The sequence below is a fragment of the Marmota monax genome, unplaced genomic scaffold (genome assembly GCF_021218885.2).
Source record: "Marmota monax isolate L192 unplaced genomic scaffold, Marmota_monax_Labrador192_F-V1.1 WCK01_AAM20220418_F8-fsc00059, whole genome shotgun sequence".
NCBI lineage: Eukaryota > Metazoa > Chordata > Mammalia > Rodentia > Sciuridae > Marmota > Marmota monax.
This window is the reverse complement of record NW_026693595.1, coordinates 7,476,661-7,487,814: the sequence shown is the minus strand read 5'-3', so window position 1 is coordinate 7,487,814 and position 11,154 is coordinate 7,476,661.

Genomic DNA, 11,154 nt, shown 5'->3' with positions numbered 1-11,154 from the left:
ATTGGTCTACATCTGTATACTTTTGCTAGGGCCACACTGTCACGATTACTGCAGATGTTTGATTTCTGCAAACATTTATCTTTTTTCTATTTTAATTTCTTTCTTTTTAAAATTTGTTCTTTCTAGATATACATGACAGTAGAGTGTATTTTTATATATTATACATACGTGGAGTATAACTTATTCTAATTAGGATCCCATTCTTGTGGTTTGTACATGATGTGGAGTTACACTGTTCATGATTTCATATATAAGGATAGGAAAATTATGTCCTATTCATTCTTCTGACTTTCCTATTCCCATCCTTCCTCCCTTCTCTTCATTCCCCTTCGTTGAGCCCAATGGACTTCTATTCTTCTCCTCCCTATTCTCCTTTGTTGTGGGTTAGTATTCACATATCGGAGAGAATATTTGGCCTTTTTTTTTTTTTTGGTATTGGTTTATTTCACTTAGCACGATAGTCTCCAGTTCCATCCATTTGGCTGCAAATTCCATAATTTCATTCCTCTTTAAGGTTGAGTAATATTCCATTGTGTATATATCCCACAGTTTCTTTATCCATTCACCTGTTGTAAGGCACTAGTTTGGTCCCATAGCTTAGCTCTTATGAGTTGAGCTGCTATAAACATTGATATGGCTGTGTCACTGTAGTATGCTGATTTTAAGTCCTTTGGGTATAAATCAAGGAGTGGGATAACTGGGTCAATGGTGGTTCCATTCCAAGTTTTCTGAGGAATCTCCACACTGCTTTCCAGAGTGGTTGCTCTAATTTTCAGTCCCACCAGCAATGTATGAGTGTACCTTTTCCCCCTCACATCCTAGCCAACATTTATTATTACTTATAGTCTTGGTGATTGCTATTCTGACTGGAATGAAATAGAATCTCCATGTAGTTTTAATTTGCACTTCTCTAATTGCTAGAGATGTTGAACATTTTTTCATATATTTTTTGATTGACTGTATTTCTTCTTTTGTCAAGTGTCTGTTCAGTTCCTTTGCCCATTTAATGATTGCGTTATTTGTTTTAAGTTTTTTTGAGTTGTTTATATATTCTGGAGATTAATGCTCTATCTGAGGTGCAGGTAGCAAAGATTTTCTCCCATTCTGTAGGCTCTCTGTTCACATTCTTGATTGTTTCCCTTGATGTGAAGAAGCTTGTTAGTTTAATATCATCCTATTTATTGATTCTTGATTTTACTTCTTGCTCTGCAACCCTTTCTGAACAGAACTTTCTAGATCCTGAATAGACCCCAGTATATTTGCCACACTTGCCTGTGACTGATAACAATTTTCCTTAAATGCAGAATTTCCCAAGGCTATCCATTACTAATGACTTGGAAGTGTTGACTACGACACATCTCTTCCTCTGTGAGATGGGGTCTTCCTATTGTATAGTTCAGACCTGAATTTATCAGGGTATCTGGGAACATTGATATGTTTTTGTGGCCAGAGGAAGAAATCCACATCAAAGTAGACAGAAAGGGGGAATTTTACTGGAAAAATACAGAGATATCCCATGCAATTGCAAAATGAGTTGAAGAGCCCAACTATGGGAAGTGTGGGGCCTCAGGAGCATCAGGATCCAGAGATCTCTGTCTCTTTCTCTGGGTCTTACCTCTATTTTTCTCCGCCCATCAACTCCACTGTCCATGCAAGCTGCATCCCTCCACATAGCCTAAGACAAGGTGAGCAAGACCCTGCTCTCCAAGCTCTCACCTTCAGGGATAACCCACTCTTTCCCCAGAGCCCATTTAAAAAACTCTGATTGGTGTGGGATTATGTGCTACTCAGGATTGTTTATGTGAACTTTCTGGTTATATTGAGAAAAGATTTATATTTGCATAAAAGACTCTTTGGAAGTTTACTTTTCGTTCCAGCAAGTTGTTTTCAGTTTATTACAGTTCTAGCTCTTGCAAAACTTTTTTTCTATTTATATGTCTATCAATCGTTAACAGCCACTTTTTAAGGGACACTTAGATATTTGGTCTGTTCTAAAACTCAGTTACTTAAACAGCTTCAACATTTCAAATATAATCAATTTAATATATTTTCTTTTCTTTTTATTTGAATCATTTGACCAAACAAATCTTCCTAAGCACATAAGTAACTAGTCTAATTTATAAGGTTATAAGTTGGCCTTATAAATGAGAGGGACCTAAAGTTCTCTTAGCTGTTTCAGTATTATGCATGAACTTGGAAAACTTTCAGCATAACATCATTGAGTATTAGTTACTCAATTGTATTTTAAATCCAAGTTATGAGGGTCTTACTCTTCAAGGTCAAATGTTCTTCAACATTGCAAATACATAGGATATCAAGTATAAACAATCTTTCTAAACACTAAGATATTAATATGCTTTTAATCCCTTTAAACTTGTATATTCCTTAATTTTAAATCCTCCCCAAATTAAAACCTGTACTCAATTCTAAACTTTCCCAGGGCTAAGAGATGTTTATCCCCTAATGAAATGTTGTCTGTCCTAAATGAACTATTTTTCCCCTACAGTTTTATATCTCTGACATTGGAATGTGTCTTATTCTCAGTGGCACCTCACTGGTAATTGGCAGCGGTTAGTCTTTCTTAGACATAAAATAATGGTGTCATAAATGAGGATGGCACCATCATTACTTAAGTCTGGAAACAGGCTGGGTGTAAGACCTGGAGCTTTGGACATCAGACATTTCTTCTCTCCTACACCACTTGTCCTGTGGACCTTGTCTTTTTTGGTTTCTGTGGCATGGCTTCAAAACTTATCAAAGAAATGTGGCTTGTGTATATGACTGGCTTGATTCAGTTTAATTGTATACATGAAAATTTGTTTGCAAAATCTGTAAATCCCATCTTAATTGATCATTTGATAGAATTCGTACTTGTATGACTTTTAGAGTACACAAATTTATTTATATGCACCCAACTTTAAAACTGATAGGAGCCTATGGGATTTAAAGACATCTTTTAATTTAATTTTAAAGATATTTGCATTTGTTGGATTCTTCTATTTCATGTTGTGGATAGTGTTATCCTATTTTTTGCCCAGATATATGTTATATATTTGAAATTGTGATATTCTCCTTTCAAATGCTTGACATTACTTAGTTAAAGGGTCTAGAAAAACATCTATAGTGGAGATAACTTATGTTCTAAGCTTTTTTCTTAATTTACTGATTTTTTGTATGTTCTTGACCTTGATTTGAGGTTAATATAACTAAGAACTTATGTAATGTGTAAGAGATTAAAAATCAGGAATGGATTTTGAACAGTTGTACTGATATATAATTCACATACTATGCAATTGACCCAGTATATTCACAGGTATGTGCATCACCACTAGAACATTTTTATCACCTCAAACAAAACAAAACCCTACAGTCTTTAGCAATATCCCCATTCCCCCACAGACCTAAGCAACCACTAGTTTATTTTCTGTCTCTATAAATTTGCTTTTTCTGGGCATTTCATATAAATGGGGTCATTATAATGTGGTCTTTTGTGACTGGCTTCTTTCACTTAGAAGAATTGGATATTGAATTTGGTTTAAAACCTTTTCAGGAAATATTAAGGGGTTAGTCTACTTTTTTAAAAAATTAAATTATTATTTATTTGAATTTGTTATACATGATGGCAGAATGAAACTCACTTTATATTATACATATAGAACATATTTTTTCAAGTAACTGATTGTACACAAAGTATTTTCACACCATTTGTGTCTTCATACATGTACTTAGGATAATGATGTCTAATTCATTCCACCATCTTTCCTACCCCCTTTCCCCCTCCTTTCCCTTCCCTCACCTTTGCCCTATCTAAAGTTCCTCCATTCCTCCCATGCTCCCTCCTTCCCCAATCACCATTATAAGTCAGCATCCTCATATCAAAGAAAATATCTGGACTTTGGTTTTTTGGGATTGACTTGCTTCACTTAGCATTATGTTCTCCAACTTCATCCATTTACCTGCAAATGCCATGACTTTATTCTCTTTTAATGCTGAGTAATGCTCCATTGTGTATATATGCCAAAGTTTCCTTATCCATTCATCTACTGATGGGCATTTAGGTTGGTTCATAATTTAGCTATTGTGAATTGTGCTGTTGATATTCTACTTTTTGATCTGAACATCTTCTGTGGATTTGCCTTGTCATAGTAATAATAAACAACCAAGTGTGGCCGCAAGACACTTGCTAATGGGCACCCCAGGCCAGGTGCTTGCCCCAGCCTCCATTCTAGACAGGGAAGCAGTCACACAAGAACAAGGTAGCTCTGACCAACACATGGTTGGGATAGGGCAAGAGTAGTCTCTGGGTATGGGACAGACAGAATTTGAATGTCTTCATCAAGCCATTCCTATTTTCCTTGGCTCCTCACGCTTTCCTGAATCATGAATGAAGTTGGACAAAAAATATTGCTGTGGTGTGTTTTGGGAAAGAAACTGAATTAGAGTTAGGAGGCCTAGGGTTTTGCTTTGGCTTTGAAGCTTGAGTTTAAGGAAGCCATTCTCTCTCTATATATGAACCATCTGAACCTCTTGTTTTTGCTCTTTTGAAACAGGGTCTCAGGACAGCCCAGGCTGGTCTTGAACACATGGGCTCAAATGATCTTTTAGCCTCAAAGTAGTTGGGAATATAGGGGCATGCAGCTGTCCCTGGCTATTTCGGAAGCTCAGGGTTTTCATCTTTAAATGGGTAAAAATCAACGGCTTGGCATGGTTGCTGGTGATATGAGAGAATGTGCCTGAAGTCTTACAAACCTTAGGAGACATCAGTGTCTGTTCTATCTCCTTCTCTCTCATTCTGGATGCTCAGCATAGTTACTCCACAGGCCACAGCTTTCTGGAGCAGTTTCAGGTTTAACTTTTGGTTGAGTACACTCAGTATTTCTGTTCTCTGCTTTGTGCTGCCACTGGGGTCTCTGCTTATGAGGTCTATGGTTGGTGGCTTTATTTTAAAATCTCATTTCTAGGGGTTTCAGAGGTTTTGCCCAGACTACATTCATATACCACTTCCATGAATACTGAAAACTATGTAGCATGCTCAACCCTTCCCCCACCCATCCTAGGTCTGCATTCACCCACCCCATCTCAGCCAAGATGGTTTGGTTGTAGTTACCTCAGTCTCCTCCCAGGTCTTATATAGTCAAGTTCACCCTTTTTCATATCCTAAGCTTCAAAGTGGCTTGTTTGAGGAGGGGACATAGTTCTTGTTCTCTACGTCTGGGGTTCTGAGGCTCACAGATCCCACAGCCTCTGTAAATGGGACACCTGATATTCCAGTCATAGGTAGCCTGATACCAAGGCTTTGGGACTCTGGGTTCTCTTTCAGCTTCATTTCACATACTCACTGACTCTCTCTCTCTCTCTCTCTCTCTCTCACACACACACACACACTCAGACACAAACACACACACATCCTTCTTTACATTTTCTCATGGAATGATTCATAATTAGGATATTGCTATTTAAAGGAGAACATGGAACTATTTTATGACATCAAGAAGAGAGCCCGTATCTATATATTGCTGGCATTTTATAAGTGTATATTAGAGTTGGAAAGATCTGGACATAATGTAGGCTAAACCCCTTTCCCCATCCCACACCCCTTAGTGGAAAAGACCAAGTCCACTGAGGTGATGTTAAGAGACCACTCCTTTATTCATCTGTTCAATGAAACTTTATTGATTTCTGTTTCCCAGATAACATCCTAGGAGATGAGATTGTAGGATTATTGCACACAAAGTCCCTGCCCTCATGGAGTTTATATTTGCCATGTTGTCATGGAGACAATAAAAAAAACAATGGAATATCAGGTGGTGATAAGTCCTAGGAAGAAACCTAGAATAAGAGAATGGGGAGTGAAGGAGGAGGGGAAGTGTCTTGTTGATATGGCCATCAATAGAGGTTTCTCTATGAAGTCAATAAAGTAAGGCAGGGAGACATATTTGGAGGGAAAAAGTGTTGCAGATTCAGAGAACGGCAAGTGCAAAGGGCCTGGTGCTAGCTGACCCAGAAGTCTGGGTTTGCCCCACAGAGCTTCTTTATCATACCTCACCTGCTCTGAGTAACTAGGGTTGTTCCAAGGGGGCTCTCTATCACATACAGCGTCCAGGTTTGAGAATGATGTAAGAACCCAGAGGTTACCACATGCCCCTGGAGGAATAGAATTTGTGCCCTCATGTGTCCTAATTTTTTCATTGTGGTTGTTATGACTGGCATAAAGAGATATGCACAAATCTTTAACATATATCTTGATGAAGATTTGCATATGTCTTCACTGGGGGTTCCTTCCCCTAGAGTTTGTCACTCTTAAAATATCCACAGCTCAGTCTACTGGGCTGTGCCAATTGCAAGCCAAGTCCCTCTGGTTGTCTTTCCTCCGGCTTCACTGTCAGGAATATCCAACCCTATACCCAGGTTATAGGTGAGGGCCTAAGGTCCTCATGTCCGGAATAGTTGCTGGAGAGAAGCTCTCTTTTTTTCTAAATCCCTACCTGGGAAAGATGTATTGGTGTCTGAGACATGACTTTGGAGGACAGTGTCTGCATCTGGCATTTCAGGAGAGATTCCATGAAATATATCTGCATAGGCTTCGTGTCTATGGCAGACTTCATACATCAGTATATCAGTATCTCTGCATAGAGATAGGACTTTAGAGATCATATATATATATATATATATATATATATATATATATATATATATATATATATAATTTTTTTCCTTTCTTTTTTGGGTACCAGGGACTGAACTCAGGGGCACTCAACCACTGAGCCACATCCCCAGTCCAGTTTTGTATTTATTAGAGACAGGGTCTCACTGAGTTGCTTAGTGGCTTTGAACTCGTGAGCTGCTGGGATTATAGGCATGCGCCACTGTGCCCGACAGATCATATATATATATATATATATTTTAAAAGTTCTCCTGGCAAATCTGACCAGCACCTCAAAGAGCTCCTTTGGGATAGGCGACTCTGCTCACACCATTCCAAGATGACTGCTCTTGTTATAAGGCTGCTTGCTGAACCAGTGTTTCTGAAGGGTCTGAACTTCACATTTGCTTAATTAAAAGATCTATTCAAGAAATTTCCCCAGAACAAAGGAACAGTCTCCAATCAAAGGTGAATTACAGCTTTGACTTCTACAGAAACTTGAAACTGCCGGACTCTCTGATACTATAAGTTTTCTTTTCTTTCTCTCTCTCACACATGCACACACTCATTCACATTCTCTGTTATACACACACACACACACACACACACGTATAGATTTTCTCCCCTAGAAATGTATGAGCCATAAATAATTTTATAGGACAGTTGGCTTGAATTATCTTTTGAATTTATCTTTTGTGGGGTTTGCATCATAAGAAGGGATGAGAAAAATCCTCCCCCCTAACATATTTACATGTGGGTTATTTATAAACCAAATCCCCTTCCAACAAAATGCTAGTTTCCTCCTATATAAAAATCCACATACTAAAATTCTGGAGTTTGAATATTACCATATATGAATATTTCTCTAAATTTGTTAAGGTGCAGGTTCCTAGCCTTTCATTGGGGGGGCGTCTAATTCCATAGGTATGGGGGAAGCGTGTGAACCTGCATTTAAGGTGATTTATTTATTTTTTAGAGCATTATAATTATATATACTATTTGGGTTCGTTTTGACAAAATCATACATGCAAGGAATTTAATTTCAATTCCTATTACCCCCTATTCCCCCCCCCCCACTTTTCTTCCCCTCTTCCCTCCCCCTGTTCTCCTACCTCTACTGATTTCCTTTCATTCCTTTATTTATTTATTTATTTATTCATGTTGTAGATGGACAGAATACTTTTATTTTGCTTATTTATTTTTATGTGGTGATGAGGATCAAAACCAGTGCCTCACATGTGATAGGCATGTACTCTGCCACTGAGCCCCAGCCCCAGCCCCTATTTATTTTTTGATTGGTATTTTCTACATATACATAAAGGTGGAATTCCTTTGGCACATTTATATACAACATGATTTTTGTTAAATTCATTCCATCTTCCTCCCATTCTCCTTCTTCTCCGCTGGTCTTCCTGTGTCTTTACGATATCTGATCCCTGTCCCCACGGCCTTCTTTCCCTTATTTTACTCTAGCTTCTACATATGAGAGAAAACATTTGACTCTTGATTTTCTGAGTCTGGTTTCTGAGCATGATGTTCTCCATTTCTGTCCATGTACTGGCAAATGTTATTATTTCATTCTTCTCTCTAAGTAAAACTCCATAGTGTATATATACCACATTTTCTTGATCCATTCATCTATTGACAGGCATCTGGGTTGATTCCATTATTTAGCTATTCTGAATTGTGCTGCTATAAACATTGAAGTGGCTGTATTGCTATAGTATGCTGATTTTAGTTCTTTTGGCTAAGAACTGAGGAGTTGGATAGCTGGGTTATATGGTGCTTCCATTCCTAATTTTTTGAGGAATCTCCACACTGCTTTCCATAGTGATAATACTAATTTTCAGTTCTATCACCAATGTATGAATGTACCTTTTTCTCCACATCCTTGCTACCATTTACTGTTATTTGTATTCTTGATAATGGCCATTCTGATTATGGTGAGATGAAATCTTAGTGTAGTTTTGATTTGCATTTTTTCTGATTGTTAAAGATGTTTAATATTTTTTCATATATTTGTTGGCCATTTGTGTTTCTTCTTTTGAGAAGTTTCTGTTTAGTTCTTTTGCCCATTTACTGATTGGGTTATTTGTTTTTTTGGTATTGAGTTTTTTGAGTTCTTTATATATATTCTGGATATTAATCCCCTATCAAATGAGTTGCTGGCAAATAATTTTTTTTTCCCATTCTGTCGGCTCTTTCTTCACTCTCTTGTTTCCTTTGCTGTGCAGAAACTTTTTAATTTGGTGGCATCCCACTCATAGATTCTTGGTTTTATTTCTTGAGCTTTAGGAGTCTTCTTGAGGAAGTCAGTGCCTGGACCTATATGATGATGGAATGTTTTCTTTTACAAGTGCTTTGTCTCTAGTCTAATTTCTAACTCTTTGATACATTTTTATTATGACTTTTGTGCAGGGTTAAAGGTACGGATCTAATTTGATTCTTCTACATGTGGATTTCCAGTTTTCCTCAGATCACTTTGCACCTGTGTTTTGACGGGCTGTACCCTGGTTCTGTCCTCTGCTGAGCACTCTTTGAGAAGCTGCTCCAGTGCTGCCCTATTAACGGAGGCTTTGAGAGTTCACAGGGCCTCAAGTCAAAGCAACTCCTCTGATATTTTTCTGAGAAACAGAAAAGCTGGGGGCAGCTTGCCAGACAATGTGTTCTGAGAAGAGAGTTTCTTTAGCAGCTCCCACTCTGACAGGAATAACCTCCTTTAATTAGCTGGCAAGGTGGCTCTGCTGAGAAGTGTGGAAGGAACTGTGGAGTTTGTTTAAAAGTATCTAGAGAAACCTGAGCAGAGAGCCTGAACCCCTCAGTGGAGCAGGCTTTGAGAGTGGAAAGCCATGTCCAGCTAGGGAAGAGTTGGTGGGAGGTGCATGGAACCTTCTTAGAATTTAGCTTTCATCATTAGCAGCTGGGTTCCATCAAACAATACAGTACAACTATTATTAACTTGAACTTTCCTCTACATTAACAAAGTATCTGGGTCAAGTTTCCCACAAGTTCTTCCTCACTATTTATTGGTAATAGCTTTATTGAAATATAATTCATATATCACACATATATAATCCACCCAGTTAGAGTATACAATTCAGTGGTTTTTCATATGTTCACAGAAGTGTACAATCATTACTGCAACCAATTTACAAACACTTTTATCACCTTAAAAAGAAACCCCATTCTCTTTAGTTACCGCCCTTCTCCTCAAACTCCCCATTTCCCCAGTCCTCAACAAACACTAAGCTACTTTTTGTCTTCTATGGATTTATTTGTTCTGGACATTTCATGTAAATAGAATTATATAATATGTGGTCTTTCTTGCTGGCTTCTTTCATTTTTTCAAGGTTCATCCATGCTGTAGCATGTATAAGTACTTTATTCCTTTATTAGTGACCAGAATATTCAATTGGATGGATATTCCACATTTTATTTACCCATTCATCCAGTTGATGAACACCTGGGTTGCTTCTATCTTTTGGTTATAAAGAATAATGTAGCTATTTGTATATGAGTTTTTGTGTGGATGTGTGTTTTCATTTCTTCTGGGTAATACCCCAAATTGGAATTTTTAGGTCAAATGATAACTTAAACTTAACTTAAACTTTTACACTGTGTTTCAAAGTTCTCACTTTTATTTTATTTATTTTATTTTTTACGCCAACCTGGAATCAGTGGTTCTGAATCATCCTATAGAGCTTGGTAACATGTAGCCTGATGAACTATGACTAAAGATTTATTGTAAGAAAGTGTTTGGGGGATGCAAAGAATCAAGCTTGGGTTACAAAATCCCAAACATAAATACTTGAGGGTGTTACTAGGCATAAACTTAAAGATTGGGGCAATATTAGGCAGATTTGTGTTTATGATAACCAGAGAAAGACTCACAGCTACAAATGTAGCCAATAACAAAAAGAGAAAATGGAAGTTCAGCAATCCATAGTAGCTATGAAAGGTATAGCAGCCTTAGAAAATGTGTAAAGCTATTAGACAAAGCCATCTATGGATTGCAATGATCTCTGCTATCACCTGATTTTGTATAGAGAAAACTTAAACTTTTGAGTATTTAGAAAGACTTTAAAGTATTTAAGTATAACATAGAGATGTATTTTATATAATTTTAACTCCTCATTTCTCTATAAGTGTAACTATGAATTTTCACAATGAACCTCATCCATGTAATCAGCACTCTTATTGAGAAATGGAGGGTCACCAGCACCTCCTCACAAAGTCCCCTTTCCAGTCACTGCTGTCCCCAAGGGAAGAGGGATACGCTGAGTTCTAACATTCTTAGACACATGGAATGCATTTTTAATAGGGCGTTTTAGGTGTCAAGGACTGGCCAATAGAATAGATATGTTTAGTGAGAGAACACCCTAAGACTTGGGCAGACTTCCTAAACTGCAAGGTGTAATGCATTCTTAAAAATTAAATACTTTTTAGCTTGTGTATAAAATAAAGGGCATAACCTTGGCACCCAAGAAATTTAATTTATCATCACCTGTAAT